The sequence below is a fragment of the Oryx dammah genome, unplaced genomic scaffold (genome assembly GCF_014754425.2).
Source record: "Oryx dammah isolate SB20612 unplaced genomic scaffold, SCBI_Odam_1.1 HiC_scaffold_11, whole genome shotgun sequence".
Classification (NCBI taxonomy): domain Eukaryota; kingdom Metazoa; phylum Chordata; class Mammalia; order Artiodactyla; family Bovidae; genus Oryx; species Oryx dammah.
The window spans coordinates 46,637,904-46,651,138 of record NW_024070195.1 but is presented as its reverse complement, the minus strand read 5'-3'; positions in this window follow the sequence as shown (position 1 = coordinate 46,651,138).

The following is a 13,235-nucleotide window of genomic DNA, read 5'->3' as shown; positions in this document are numbered from 1 at the left end:
TGGATATGTAATTATATATATATGTATCTACCTGTCTAAATGAGTCTTGCCTGAAAAGGTTCAGGTGCTTAGGTCATTTTTCTTTCAAAAGAGTGGCATAACTGGACACAACTGGAGATTCTGCATTGCAGCTGGAGCAGGAGTCAGCAAACATTTTATATAAAATGCCAGGTAGTAACTATTCTAAGCATAGACGGCCATCCAGTCTTTGGCAGATGTAAATACCCTACTATGCTATTTTGGTGTGAAAGCATCTGTGGATGATATGTAAATAAATATTTGGGACCACGTTCAATAAAGCTTTATTACAAACAGACAGCAGCCGGGATTTGGCTCCTGGGCTGCAGTCTACTGACTTCCTGCTCCAGGTTTAGTACTTTCTAAAAAGCTTACATTTTTTAATTTAGATGTTTATGACACTTATGAAGTTGATTTCTCTCCACAGAGTTTGGAATTTTAGTTTCACTTTGATTCTTTGTGGGAAGCATCACCATGACCTAAGATAACATTGACTAATTCACCATATCTTTTGTCATCAGCATTGATGAAGCTATAAATCATCATTGTACTAGATGCTTTGCTAAACCACAGGCTTGGAAAGGCTATTGGTTATCCAGCATCAAACTGCCTGGTTAAAAGCACTGTGAGAAAGTCTTAAGTGACTGTTAGAGAAGATCCCCTTTTTATTAAATTTAGACTTTAATGAAACAATTTTTTAATTCAATTTTTATTCAGTATTATAGCTGATTTACATTGTTATGTTAGTTTAAGGTGCACAGCAAAGTGATTTAGTTATTTATATACATATATCAATTCTTTCTCAAATGTTTTTTCCCATTTAGATTATTATAGAGTATTGAGTAGAGTTTCCTGTGCTATACAGTAGGTCCTTGTTGATTAACCATTTTATATGTAGTAATGTGTATATGTTAATCCCAACCTCCTAATTCATCTCTCTCACCTTTAATGAAACTTTAGCTGTATACATTTGCTTAACTCTTCTTCTCATTGGCAGATGAAATTTAATTTTCTTACTTCAAAAGTTTTGCACTGTAAGACTCCAGGTAACATCAATCATTTTATTTCATGTTTTCAAACTATGTAGGGGAGGATTGCTTCTTAAAGTGTTGTCATCAACAAGTTGAGTGAAAAAATACAAAACAAGCCAGTGTGCCAGGCAGAAGCCCAGACAGACCTTATTAAATGATACAGGTGGAAGTAGGCCTGCTGTTCACTGAGTTAGGATGGTGTTATCTGCCACATATAGGAACCACTGGATATAGAGGTTTTTTTTTTAAGTAAAGAGATTTAGGGGCTTCCCTGGTGGCTCAGCTGGTAAAGAATCCACCTGCAATGCGGGAGACCTGGGTTTGATCCCTGGGTTGGGAAGATCCCCTGGAGAAGGGAAAGGCTCCCCACTCCAGTATTCTGGTCTGGAGAATTCCCTGGACAGTATAGTCCATGGGGTCGCAGAGTTGGACACAACTGAGCGACGTTCACATTGGTGGCTCAGCAGTAAAGAGCCCATCTGCCAGTGCAGGAGATGACGGTGCAGTCCCTTGGTCAAGAAGATTCCCTGCAGGAGGAAATGACAACCCACTTTAGTATTCAAATCCCATGGACAGAGGAGCCCGGCAAGTTACAATTCATGGAGTTGCCAAAGAGCTGGACATGGCTTAGTGACTAAACAACATCAAAGGGATTTGGAACTATGATACGTCCTGCATTCACGTGTGTAACGTGTCTTTGTTTTTTTTTTTTTTTTTTTTCAGCAAAGCATTTTTATTTTTATTTTTATTTTTTTTTTTACTTTACAATTCTGTATTGGTTTTGGCATAGATCATGTAACGTGTCTTTGAACTAGACCTTACACTCAGCTTGCAGGGGCATGGGGTTACTTGTCTGTCCTTGGATCAGGCCTTTCTGTGGGTGGGGGTGGGGAGTGGATAGTTTCTTTGCTATGGCCCTTGAGATGCTGGATTCCACTTCTTGGACCAACACTGACTGGCCTCTGGTGACTCATGTGTGAAAGGCAAGCATATTCTGGGTCCTTATGAGGAGCCTGTGTGATTTCACGATGTTTTCCAACTCCCCTCTTGGTACCTGCCCAGGGCAGGGCAGCCCAGAGCTTCTGCTGCCTGCGGTCCCATCAGGTGTTGTGGGGCATTCACTTGACTCATGATAAATGACACATTCCTTCTTTTTCCAAGCAGCCTGAAGATAATTTCATTGCCAGTCCTGTCTTATCCCCATCTTACCCCAGCTGTCTTCTCCTGCTCAAATAAACACATCATGTCAGCATCTCCAAACTCTGAGTGAGTCTTTCCTAGTCTCTCCCTCCCTTGATGAGAAGTACCTTCCCTTCCCTGTGTGCTGAGAAGGGAAATGATTCATTAGGAACCACTGATGATTCCTGGGCAGCAGAAAAGTCCCACTCAGCATCCTGATTCAGTGTCTTGGATGAGGCTCATGGTGGTGGTGAAGGATAGAGGATGGCAGGTTAGAAATGCTGGGGACATGACTGTGGAGTAGATTACTAGAGTAGGTGTATGGAGTAAAGAAGACAGGGATGAGAGGAGAACCCCGGAGTAGGGCGAGGCTGGGGGTTCATTATCGTATATTCAAGTTAGGTATGTTGAGCTCTGCATGCTCTTGCAAGCACTGGGATGGAAACATTACATTAGCATCTAGTTACTGGTGCTTCAGAGGCCAGGTCTTGAAGCAGATATATATTTATGAATCTGGTGAACAAAATCTTTTAGGGAGACAGTCTAAGGTGGAGAGAGAGCCTAGAACTGACCTTGGAGGAGCTCTGACAATGGTGGGTGGAAAGGAATAGTATCCCCAGGAGATGGGGGAGAAGCAGTCAGAGCGGTAGAAGGAAAACCAGGAGACTGTTTCCAACGTGGTCAAGAGGCTAAAGTCCGAGGGAAACAGTGGGACCAGGAGTGAGTAGTGGGTGGTGACTTGTGGCCATTCTATTTCTATATCTCCTACAGATGCTGGAGGACATTAACTAAGTGGAAATGTGAAAGCAAATAAAGGCAGTATGAACTTGTGGATTTTTCTGGAATGCTCATGCTTCTAAATAAAAATTTATTTCACCAGTTTGCTTTCCATCTGTGTTATAATCAGTTCCAGAGAGACTTCATTTATCATAAAGACAATTCTTTATGTATTACAATGGAAACATTATAACTAGAAGGATGGTCCCATAAAGGAATATAATTTCATCTTTTATAGATTTTTAAAAAATCATTGTGTGTCTGTGATTCTCTTTATGAAGCCAACACAATCATTTGATTTCTTATAGTTTCTCATGCTGCATGCTGGGTTAATGATCAAATATCAGGAAAATGTTTAAACGACTGCTTGAATTGTATAAAGCTTATTATAAAGAGAATGGTAAGCAGCTGTTTTCCATTTCTCCTGATAGAAAACAAGAATACAGCTCTACCCTAAGCTTTAGAAACTTGGGTAACAAAAAAAAAATGGACTTTTGCCTAGAACAGAGTGAACAATGGAGAGTTCCTGGAGTACATAATACCACATGGCTTAATTGGACCATGATTTGGGGACTTCCTGGGAAGGTTCTCAGTTTCCATGGCTGTGGGCATTGCTGCAAGTGGAACTTTCTTTTGAAACACATGCAATTCTTAACTTCTCTCTGCCTTAAGCATCCATCCATCCTGAAGATGGCAAAGCCTCTAGAATTTGATACCAATGTAATTTAGAAGATTTATTTCCCATTTTCTCCCTCGGTCCTCTATTTCAGGAAACCTGCTATCTCCAAATAAGGCCATTGTCCCATTTTCAGACTTTTCTCTAAATCTTTGGACTATCTGACACAGATATCCCTTCTCCCATGAAACCTTCTAGAACACCCCAATAAAATGTGATCTCTCCTTCTTACTGAATTATTTAAGCTTTCTTGAAATGCCATTTATTTACAGCTCATTCATTCATTCAATGAATGTTGACTGAGTGTCAACGGTGATGAGCTCTGTATTTGTGATAGGTGCTGGGACGGAAGTAGCCCTTGTTCTTCTGGAATTTGCATTCCTGCGGCAGGCTAGCGGTTGAAGATTCCATGCTTGGGGGCCAGTTTTCCTGGTTCACATCCTGTTACTCTCTAGCTGTGTCATCTTGTTCAGTTTTATATTTCTGAGCATCAGCGTCTTTCTCCGAAACCTGCAAGTAAATTACAGTTACCTGAACCAACCGGATCCATGGCTTCATCTTGCTTTCTAGCTGGAACTGTCCTGGTGACATCTGATCTTCTTCTGTTAGGCACGGAGCCCGGATGTGGCCTTGCTGATAGACTTGGGTCCTGCAGAGCGGCTGCCTGGTCTGTTTGGAGCTGGGACAGACTTTTCACAGACACAGCAATTTGTACTCCTCTGTCTCCCTGAGTAGCTCTTGATTTCCTGAGAGCACCCAGCTTGTCAGTAAGCTGTGGCCGACTCGGTATCCCAGTCCCCATATGTTTCCCCTTTTCCCTGCCCCGTCACCCTCTTTTACCCTCCTGCTTCCCGGGCATTTCCCATCTAATACGGTGTGTATGCTAGTGTGCTTTCACTAGCGTACGCATAGGCTACTGGGTGTGCTCTGGGTGCAGGCTGTTTTCTAGGGAAACTTAAACTAGTAGGATACTACTTCAGTGGCTTACTGTGAGGATTGTAAGAAGTGCCCAGAACAGGACCTCCTGGCACAGAGTAGGTGATAAATGCTAGCTAGTATTCTTGTGGGAAAAGTAAATGAGAGAAGAGGGCCTAGGTTGAAGTAAGGTGGGTTCTTCAAGGATCCTCAGAAGAAACCCTATTTAAACCAGGACCTAAATGTTGAGTGCATGGGACATATAAACCAGACAGAAAGCAGCGCTGTATTTGTGAACCTGAGGATAAGAGGTTTGAGGAACTGGATACGTTAATAATTAAGGTTCATGTCTGTTTTATTCAGCAGTGATTCTTTGCATGTTTGCATTTCGTAGGACAGTAAAGTTGATCTTGCCTAGTTTTGCAATTCTGTATAGTGATGTGTGAAAGCTGACCTGTGTCACTTCTGGGCCGAGGCAGGGTCAAGCCCACATTCCTCATTTGTTACAGGGATCAGAGACCATGTGTTCCAAGGGTTGGCATGTGAACAAGAATCCTTTGTTGAGTTAAGCCCTGCAACATTTGGGGTCTGGTTTGTTATTGCAGCGTCTCCCAGCTTATCCTGACTAGTACAGCGGTGAATCTTCCTGGTGGCACTGTTAGCTTCTGGACTTTGATCACACCTGGGGTGAGAGTGAGCGACAGCAGGACCAAGGCAGGCTGAGTCTGCCAGAGGCAAGTCAGAGAGGTGTGGCTTCAGAGACCACTGGCTGATCTTTGGATTTGTGGTGGAATTATAGTTTACTCTTATTTTCTAAAAAGCAAGGCAAGGATGTTTAAAAAAACAGAAGACTTCATATAGACTTTGAAAACTTGCTTTCATTATTTAAAGCAAGGTTGCACTCCAAAAAGGGGCTACTTTGAGAAGAAAATTATCTTCTACTTCCACTTTCTTAAAAGTCCTCACTGCAGATTCCACGTTGTCTGTGATAAACTTCCTTTGAGTTATTTCTACCTAATACTATCTTTTGATTTAAGTCCTTGGTTACAAAAGAACAACTCTACCAGGTATAGAGTCATTTCCTGAGGGAGGATAAAAAATAATTTGGCTTAACCCTAGATTCCTGAATAATATTCTTCTGTTCAGCTCTCTTATTAATATTATTGAGTCTAACTCTTTTTCACTGTTGCTGAATTTGAAACACACCGTGTGTGTGGTGGCATGGCAGTGGGTCATGCCTACACTCTGGGATAGAATCCAAATGTTCATGTGAGGACGTATGTCATGCTTATGTTCCTTGATAAAGAGATTTTTCCTGAAAATGCCCAGAACGAATCCAGGATATCAAACTGTGTCTTGGAAACCAACAAATGACGAACAAATGATGAACTGGCCATCGGTTTCTTTAAAGTCTAGTTATAACAGGCACATATTTGCCATGTGACAAAATTGGTTTTGTGAAAACAATCCTAAGTAACAACAATATTCTCATCTGTGTCCTTTGGAGAAACTTGCTTTTGGGGAAAGTACGTGTTTTTCTAAGAAGTTATTAATTCACTTAAGGGTCCATGTGTAACTGTCCCTGGTGATTGGATAGTTGAGAGATACTGCCAAAAACGAAACAATGGGGTGCATTCAGAGAACACTGTATATTGGGAGTGCTCAATTCTTAGAAAAATAAATGCAGAACATCTAATCTCACCACAGTTGGATACATATGTTTTTGCAGATGGAATGTAATTTTCTAAAAATGTCAGCTGTGTATGTCTCATAAATACTGAAAACATATGCTAATTTTTGGCAGCAGCCTAGGGAAGCCTTGGCTTCCCTTAAATGGGGACTTACATTTAAATTTAAATGCACAATTGGTGAGTGAATCCTCAGCAATGATGGGAATGTACAAGAGAGATGGCTCGTGTGGTGCGGAGTCAGAGACGGACGGAAGGAAAAGCAGCAGGTGGAGAAGGAGGCAGCTGAAGACACTTCGGGGCCTGGTAGAAAGGCAGATGGCAGCAGCCTCAGGTAGTCGGGGGTGCAGTGGACCCCAGGACAGGATGGGTCTGACTCAGACTCTGGGACCATCACAGTCCTATGCAGAATGGCTTGAGGGATGCTAGACCCTGTTATCCTATCCTTTCCAAATCAGCTCTTCTGTTGTCCAGGGCTTTAACTTGGCTTTAAACTCCACATTAAGAAAACTAAGATCATGGCATCTGGTCCCATCACTTCAAGGCAAATAGCTGGGGAAACAATGGAAACAGTGACAGACTTTATTTTTTGGAGCTCGAAAATCACTGCAGATGGTCACTGCAGCCATGAAATTAAAAGACACTTGCTCCTTGGAAGAAAAGCTATGACCAACCTAGACAGCATATTGAAAAGCAGAGACATTACTTTGCCAGCAAAGGTCTGTATAGTCAAAGCTAATTTCTTCAGTAGTCATGTATGGATTTGAGAGCTGGACTATAAAGAAAGTTGAGTGCTGAAGAATTGATGCTTTTGAACTGTGGTGTTGGAGAAGACTCTTGACAGTCCCTTGGACTGCAAGGATATCCAACCAGTCCATCCTAAAGAAAATCACTCTTGAATATTCATTGGAAGGACTGATGCTGAAGCTGAAACTCCAATACTTTGGCCATTCTTCTTGATGTAAAGAAGTGACCCACTAGAAAAGACCCTGATGCTAGGAAAGATTGAAGGCGGGAGAAGGGGATGACAGAGGATGAGATGGTTGGATGGCATCACTGACTTGATGGACATGAGTTTGAGTAAGCTCCAGGAGTTGGTGATGGACTGGGATGGTGTGCTGCAGTCCATGGGGTCACAAAGAGTCGGACACGACTGAGCGACTGAACTGATTGGCCAGGGCAGAGTATCCCCAAGAGTGTTCCTTGGGAGTGCTTGCTTCTGCTGGATGTATTGGATGTTTATATGTTCGCCATCAAAACAAAGGGCAAGGGGCCAGGTGGGGTGAAGGGGGGCTGAAAATAAGTTGGAGATACAATGAATTGAACAAAGTTATATACAAATCTTTACTTTTGGACTTTGCAAAGCCATATATGGTGGCTCTAGTGGTGAAGAATCCACCTGCCAATACAGGAGACACAGAGAAAGGGGTTTGATTCCTGGGTGGAGAAAAAGCCCTGGAGAAGGAAATGGCAATCCACTCCAGTATTCTGTTTTTTTTTTTTTGAAAATGTTTTTATTTATTTTAATTGGAGGCTAATTACATTGCAATATTGTAGTGGTTGTTGCCATACACTGACATGAATATTCTTGCCTGTGAAATCCCATGGACAGAGAGGCCTGGTGGGCCCCTCACGGTCCATGGGGTTACAAAGAGTTGCACACAACATCACATACACACACACACACACGCGCGCACACACACACACACACACACACACACACAGGTTGGCCAGAAAGTTTGTTTGGGTTTTTCCAAACTTTCTTACATATATATACACATGTGTATATATATATATATATATATATACACACATATGTAAGAACTGTGAGTCTTTAAAAGGGAATATGGTATTCAGTATCTCTCAAAATGATCTAAACACAGATTTTTTTCCCTTTTGCTATATCTCACAGGACAAGTGTTTGTGAAATATGCTTGGGGAATGCTGGCTTGGATGCCTGAAGTTTGCCCGTCAGCTAATTATTCAACTGAGTTAAGATAGCAAGATCCCAAACCTCCTTTTAAAATAAATATAAAGCTATTTCCAGAGGTTCTGCAGAGTGAATTGCTATCTGGTACACACACCACAGTACTGACAGAGCAAACAAGGGGTTGCTTGTTAGCTGACCGTGAGTAGGGAGTAGGAGATCTGGAGGTGAGTGGGGCGGGGGGCGTGCTCGTGGTCTTTGAACAGTGAGTCTGAGGCTGCAGGAGGGCAACCGAGGTGCTGGGCTGGATGCAGGCAAGGTGAGAAGTTGGAGGTGAAGTTATTGTATCAGCATGAAGAATGGATATTTTAATTCTCTGGGAGCAGGGGTTGCATGCATGTGCGAAGTCGCTGGGGAGAGGCGAAGGGTGCTCACGGCTGGAGGGAAGTGAAACAGTGAGGGAGACAGGCTGACTTTGGGGCTACGATCTAAGTATTTAAAAGACATAGGCCTCTGAAAATAAATGAATTGTCAGCTTCTGTTGAAAAAAAAGTGGTGTTGTTTAAAAGTTATTCCTAAAACACAGTGTGAGCTTTGTCAAGAATTTCAGCATGTCCAGAGTTTCTGAGTAATGTCTAAAAGAATGAGAAAAAAATGCATCTTCTTAGCCAAAAAATTTCCCCTTAAAATATCATTTTTAATCATAAAATAACATGTATTGTAGAAAATTCCAAAAATATAAAAAATAAGATGAAGAGAAAGATCATCCTTATCATCCATAATCTTTCAATCTAGAAAAATCCATTAGTATAAAATACTATAAATCTTTACCATATTATCTTCCAGTTTCCTCTCCCCTCGTTAGGCTCCTCAGTTTTCAAATTGTGTAGTTTTAACTGATAGTGAATATCAAACAAAGCATTTTCATGATGATACCATAGCTTAACTGAGTGTGTGGTCAGTCATGTCTAACTCTTTATGACCCCATGGACCGTAGCCCACCAGGCTCCTCTGTCCATGGGATTTGCTGGCAAGAACACCGGAGTGGGTTGCCATTTCCTTTTCCAGGGGATCTTTCCAACACAGGGATTGAACCCTGCAGCTCCTCCATCGCAGGTGGATTCTTTACCTGTGAGCCACCATAGTCGGCAAATATGGTTACCTGCTTATGTAAAAGCCTTGAGCTAAGAATGATTTGTACATTTTTAAACTGTTGAAAAGAATCAAAGAATAATATATCCTGCTATTTGAAAATTCTATGAATTCACATTTCAGTGTCCACTAGCAATGTGTATGGGGACCCAACCACGTCCACTTCTTTCCTGGGCTGCTTTCTTGCCACGAAGACAGAGAAGTAGTTGGGACAGACACAGCACGGTCTGCAAAAGTTAATACATATACTCTTTCAGAATTCCCGAAAAATCTTTGCTGACTTCTGGTTTAATCAGTCTACAATTTGGGGGCTTCTGTTTGTTTCTTTGTTATTATTTTGCCTATTATAAGTAATGTTTTAACTGAGATCTTTTGATGGAAATCTTTGCCTACTTTTCTGGTTAAGGTATTTTCCTAAAAATCTGATTACTCTGTCAATATGAGGTATGAATATTTTAGGGCTCCTGATGTATGCATACCAATTTCTTTCCAGAAAATTCCAACAAGTTTTACTCCCACTGGAAGCATACAAGAGTTGCATAGATTTTGCTTTTGGAAAGATAATCTTTGTACCACCCTGTCTTAAACTATCATCAGTTTGATAATGAAGCAATATTAGTCAAGTCCAGCCTTGCTAGTTATGAGGATTTTCTGGGGAGTAAGTTTCACATCCTTCATCATTTCCCCCTCTCCTTTCAACGCAGCCCCGACTGCTAACACTTCCTGTACTGAAACCTCAAACAACGTGCCTGCTCCTCAGTCACTGCAAGCAGGAATGTCTATTGGAGAAGGAGAAATAAAAGATTCATCAGGGTCTGCATCTGATTCTGTGTAAATCTGAGGTGAGGGCTCCTTTGCTGGTCTACATGAATATACCTATATTTTGCATGACTGATTTTATGCTCAGCCTTACAAATTCCACCTGGATCTGCCCACACCCTCTTCTTCTACTGATGAACATTCTCATGTCATGAAGAGGGAAGCATTGTTAGTATCACTCCCGTGGGGGCTAAAAAGGATAGAACTGTGCCCATGCCCAGGGCCTAGTGACTCTCACTGTAACGGTATTTGGTTGGAGAATGGATATTTAAGCTTCAAAATGTTAAGTCTAGATTTTACCTGTCCTAATGTGAAACTGATTTATGCTCTAGAGAATCCAATTTTTTAAAATGTATTTTTAATGAAATATAGTTGATTTACAATGTTTCAGGACTACAGTGGAGTGATTCATACATGTACTATATATATGTTATATAAATAGAATAATATATATTTATTCTTTTTCAGATTATTTTCCCTTATAGGTTATTATAAGATATTGAATATAGTTCCCAGCACTATACAACAGGACCTTGTTATTTATCTATTTTGTATACAGTAGTGTATATCTTTTAATCCCAAATTCTGAATTTATGCCCCCCACCTTTCCCCTTTTGTGACCATAAGTTTAGGTTCCAGCCTGTCTTAGAGGGACTGGGACTGAAAAGCATTATGAGACCATTGAATTAATTAACTTTAATCATTTTATTTTATTATTTTTTACAGCACATCAAGGTATATCACATTACCTCATACCTAATATGTATCATGTAATATAATACATCTACTACAAATTGTTTTTAAAAATTTTTATTTTAGATTGGAGTATAGTTGATTTACAGTGATATGTTAGTTTCAGGTGTACAGCAAAGTGACTCAGTTATACATACACATATATCTGTTCTTTTTCAAAAATTCTTTTCCCATTTGGGTTACTGCAGAATATTGAGCAGAGTTCCCTGTGCTGTACAGCAGGTGCTTGTTGGTTATCTGTTGTAAATATAGCAGTGTGTACATGTCAGTCCCAATCTCCCAGTTTATCCATCCTCACCACATTTCCCCATTGGTAAAAGACTCTTGAGAGTCCCTTGGACTGCAAGGAGATCCAACCAGTCCATTCTAAAGGAGATCAGCCCTGGGTGTTCTTTGGAAGGAATGATGCTAAAGCTGAAACTCCAGTACTTTGGCCACCTCATGCGAAGAGTTGACTCATTGGAAAAGACTCTGATGCTGGGAGAGATTGAGGTCAGGAGGAGAAGGGGACGACAGAGGATGAGATGGCTGGATGGCATCACTGACTCGATGAACGTGGGTTTGAGTGAACTCCGGGAGTTGGTGATGGACAGGGAGGCCTGGCGTGCTGCAATTTATGGGGTCGCAAAGAGTTGGACAAGACTGAGCCACTGAACTGAACTGAACTGAACCATAAGTTTATTTTCTAAGTCTGAGTCTGTTTCTCTTTTGTAAATAAGTTCAGTTGTATCTTTTTTTTTTTTTTTAGATTCTGCATGTAAGAAATATCATTAATCATTTTAGCCTGGCCTTAGGCTGGTTGCCATCTAGAGAAACTCATTCCTTTATTCAGCAACCAATGCAGTAGTCTCTACTGAAAATACTCTTGAGCCCTTAACTTTTCCTTTTCAAAAAATCAGAAAAAAATTCCTAGGGAGGCCGCAGAATTATCACCTCCCATGCGTCGTCAGATAGGTCGCTTCTGTGACTGGATGGGGCCTTGGGTGAGGGTCTCCCTCCGCTGAGCGCAGCGGGTCTCCCGGGCTCCTCACAGTGCAGGTCTGCAGGCAGCCTGTAGGGGGCGCCCGTGCAGATCTCCCCTCTCAGGGACCGGCCGCGGTGAGTGTGGGGCTGGGCCTTCTGTGCGGATCGCTGTGAGCAGGTGCACTGTGGCTTTCTCAAATTCAGGCTCCAGCAGGTGCTCAAACCTGAGCTTTCAGAAGGGCTGAGGGGGAAGCCACGTCTCTCCTGTACACAGGTTCTAGCAGACGACTGGCTGTCCCGGCAGAGCTCCTCTGAGTCACTTGGCGTCTCCGAGGCCCTGTGCAGCCTGCCAAGTCTCCACCCCGCCCTCGCCACCCCAGGAGGCTTCCCAAGTATGATTTTAGCCAGGGAGACCTTGGCAGAGTGTGAGGGAGAGATTTCTCCCTCTGTTCCTTACAACAGGATGTCATGCAGGCAGGCGGCCTAATTTATGACCGCAAGTTCTAATAAAGAAGGCACATACATCTTCAAGAAAAAAAATCATCTTCCCAGGGCTCTGGGACAAAATCCACAAAAGTACACACACACACTCTCCCTTTGAAAGACAATGATGAATCTAGAAGTTTAGGAAAAAAGGATTTTATACCAAACTCTGAAATGAAAGTGATCAATCTAGAAGATAGTTTGTTAAATTAGCTATGATTTACAGAACATGGGAAGTAAGAAAAAAATGCAGTTTCTAAGGTATGATTGTATCGCTAATGTGACAGTCCCCACAGAGGAAACAGAAGTTCAAGCTCTTTAGATCTGGAAAGACAGAGACATCATTTCATCCATTATCCTAATTTTTCATATGACATATGATGAAATAGCTCTTAAATATGGTCTAAGTGACCTTTAGAAAAAAGCATTTGGAATTAAACAGAATTAAAATTTAAGAGGCTGAGTGCTGAGTCATTTACCTGGAGAAAAAATGCAAGTTGGATAATAAATGTCAGATGACGACAGAAAATAAGTCAAGGGATTATGAGCATGAAATTGTGAAGCTGAATAGTATAGGACCGATTTTTATTGTTTTTGAAAGTAAGCAGCATACTGTGGGGTGTCTTCTGCGAGTCATCACTGATGATTTTCTGGATGAATTATGATTTGGGGACATATGCAGCTCTTGAAGAAATCTCAGAGGGGTACTAAGAAAATGACTACAGAAATGAAAATACAGCACTTAAGAAAACTGAAGGAACTGGGACTTTTAGAGTTTTCAAAAAATATATTAAATAACTTCAATATCTTTAAATATTTCCCATTCTCTCTCTTTTTCCTCTCTCCCATTCTCT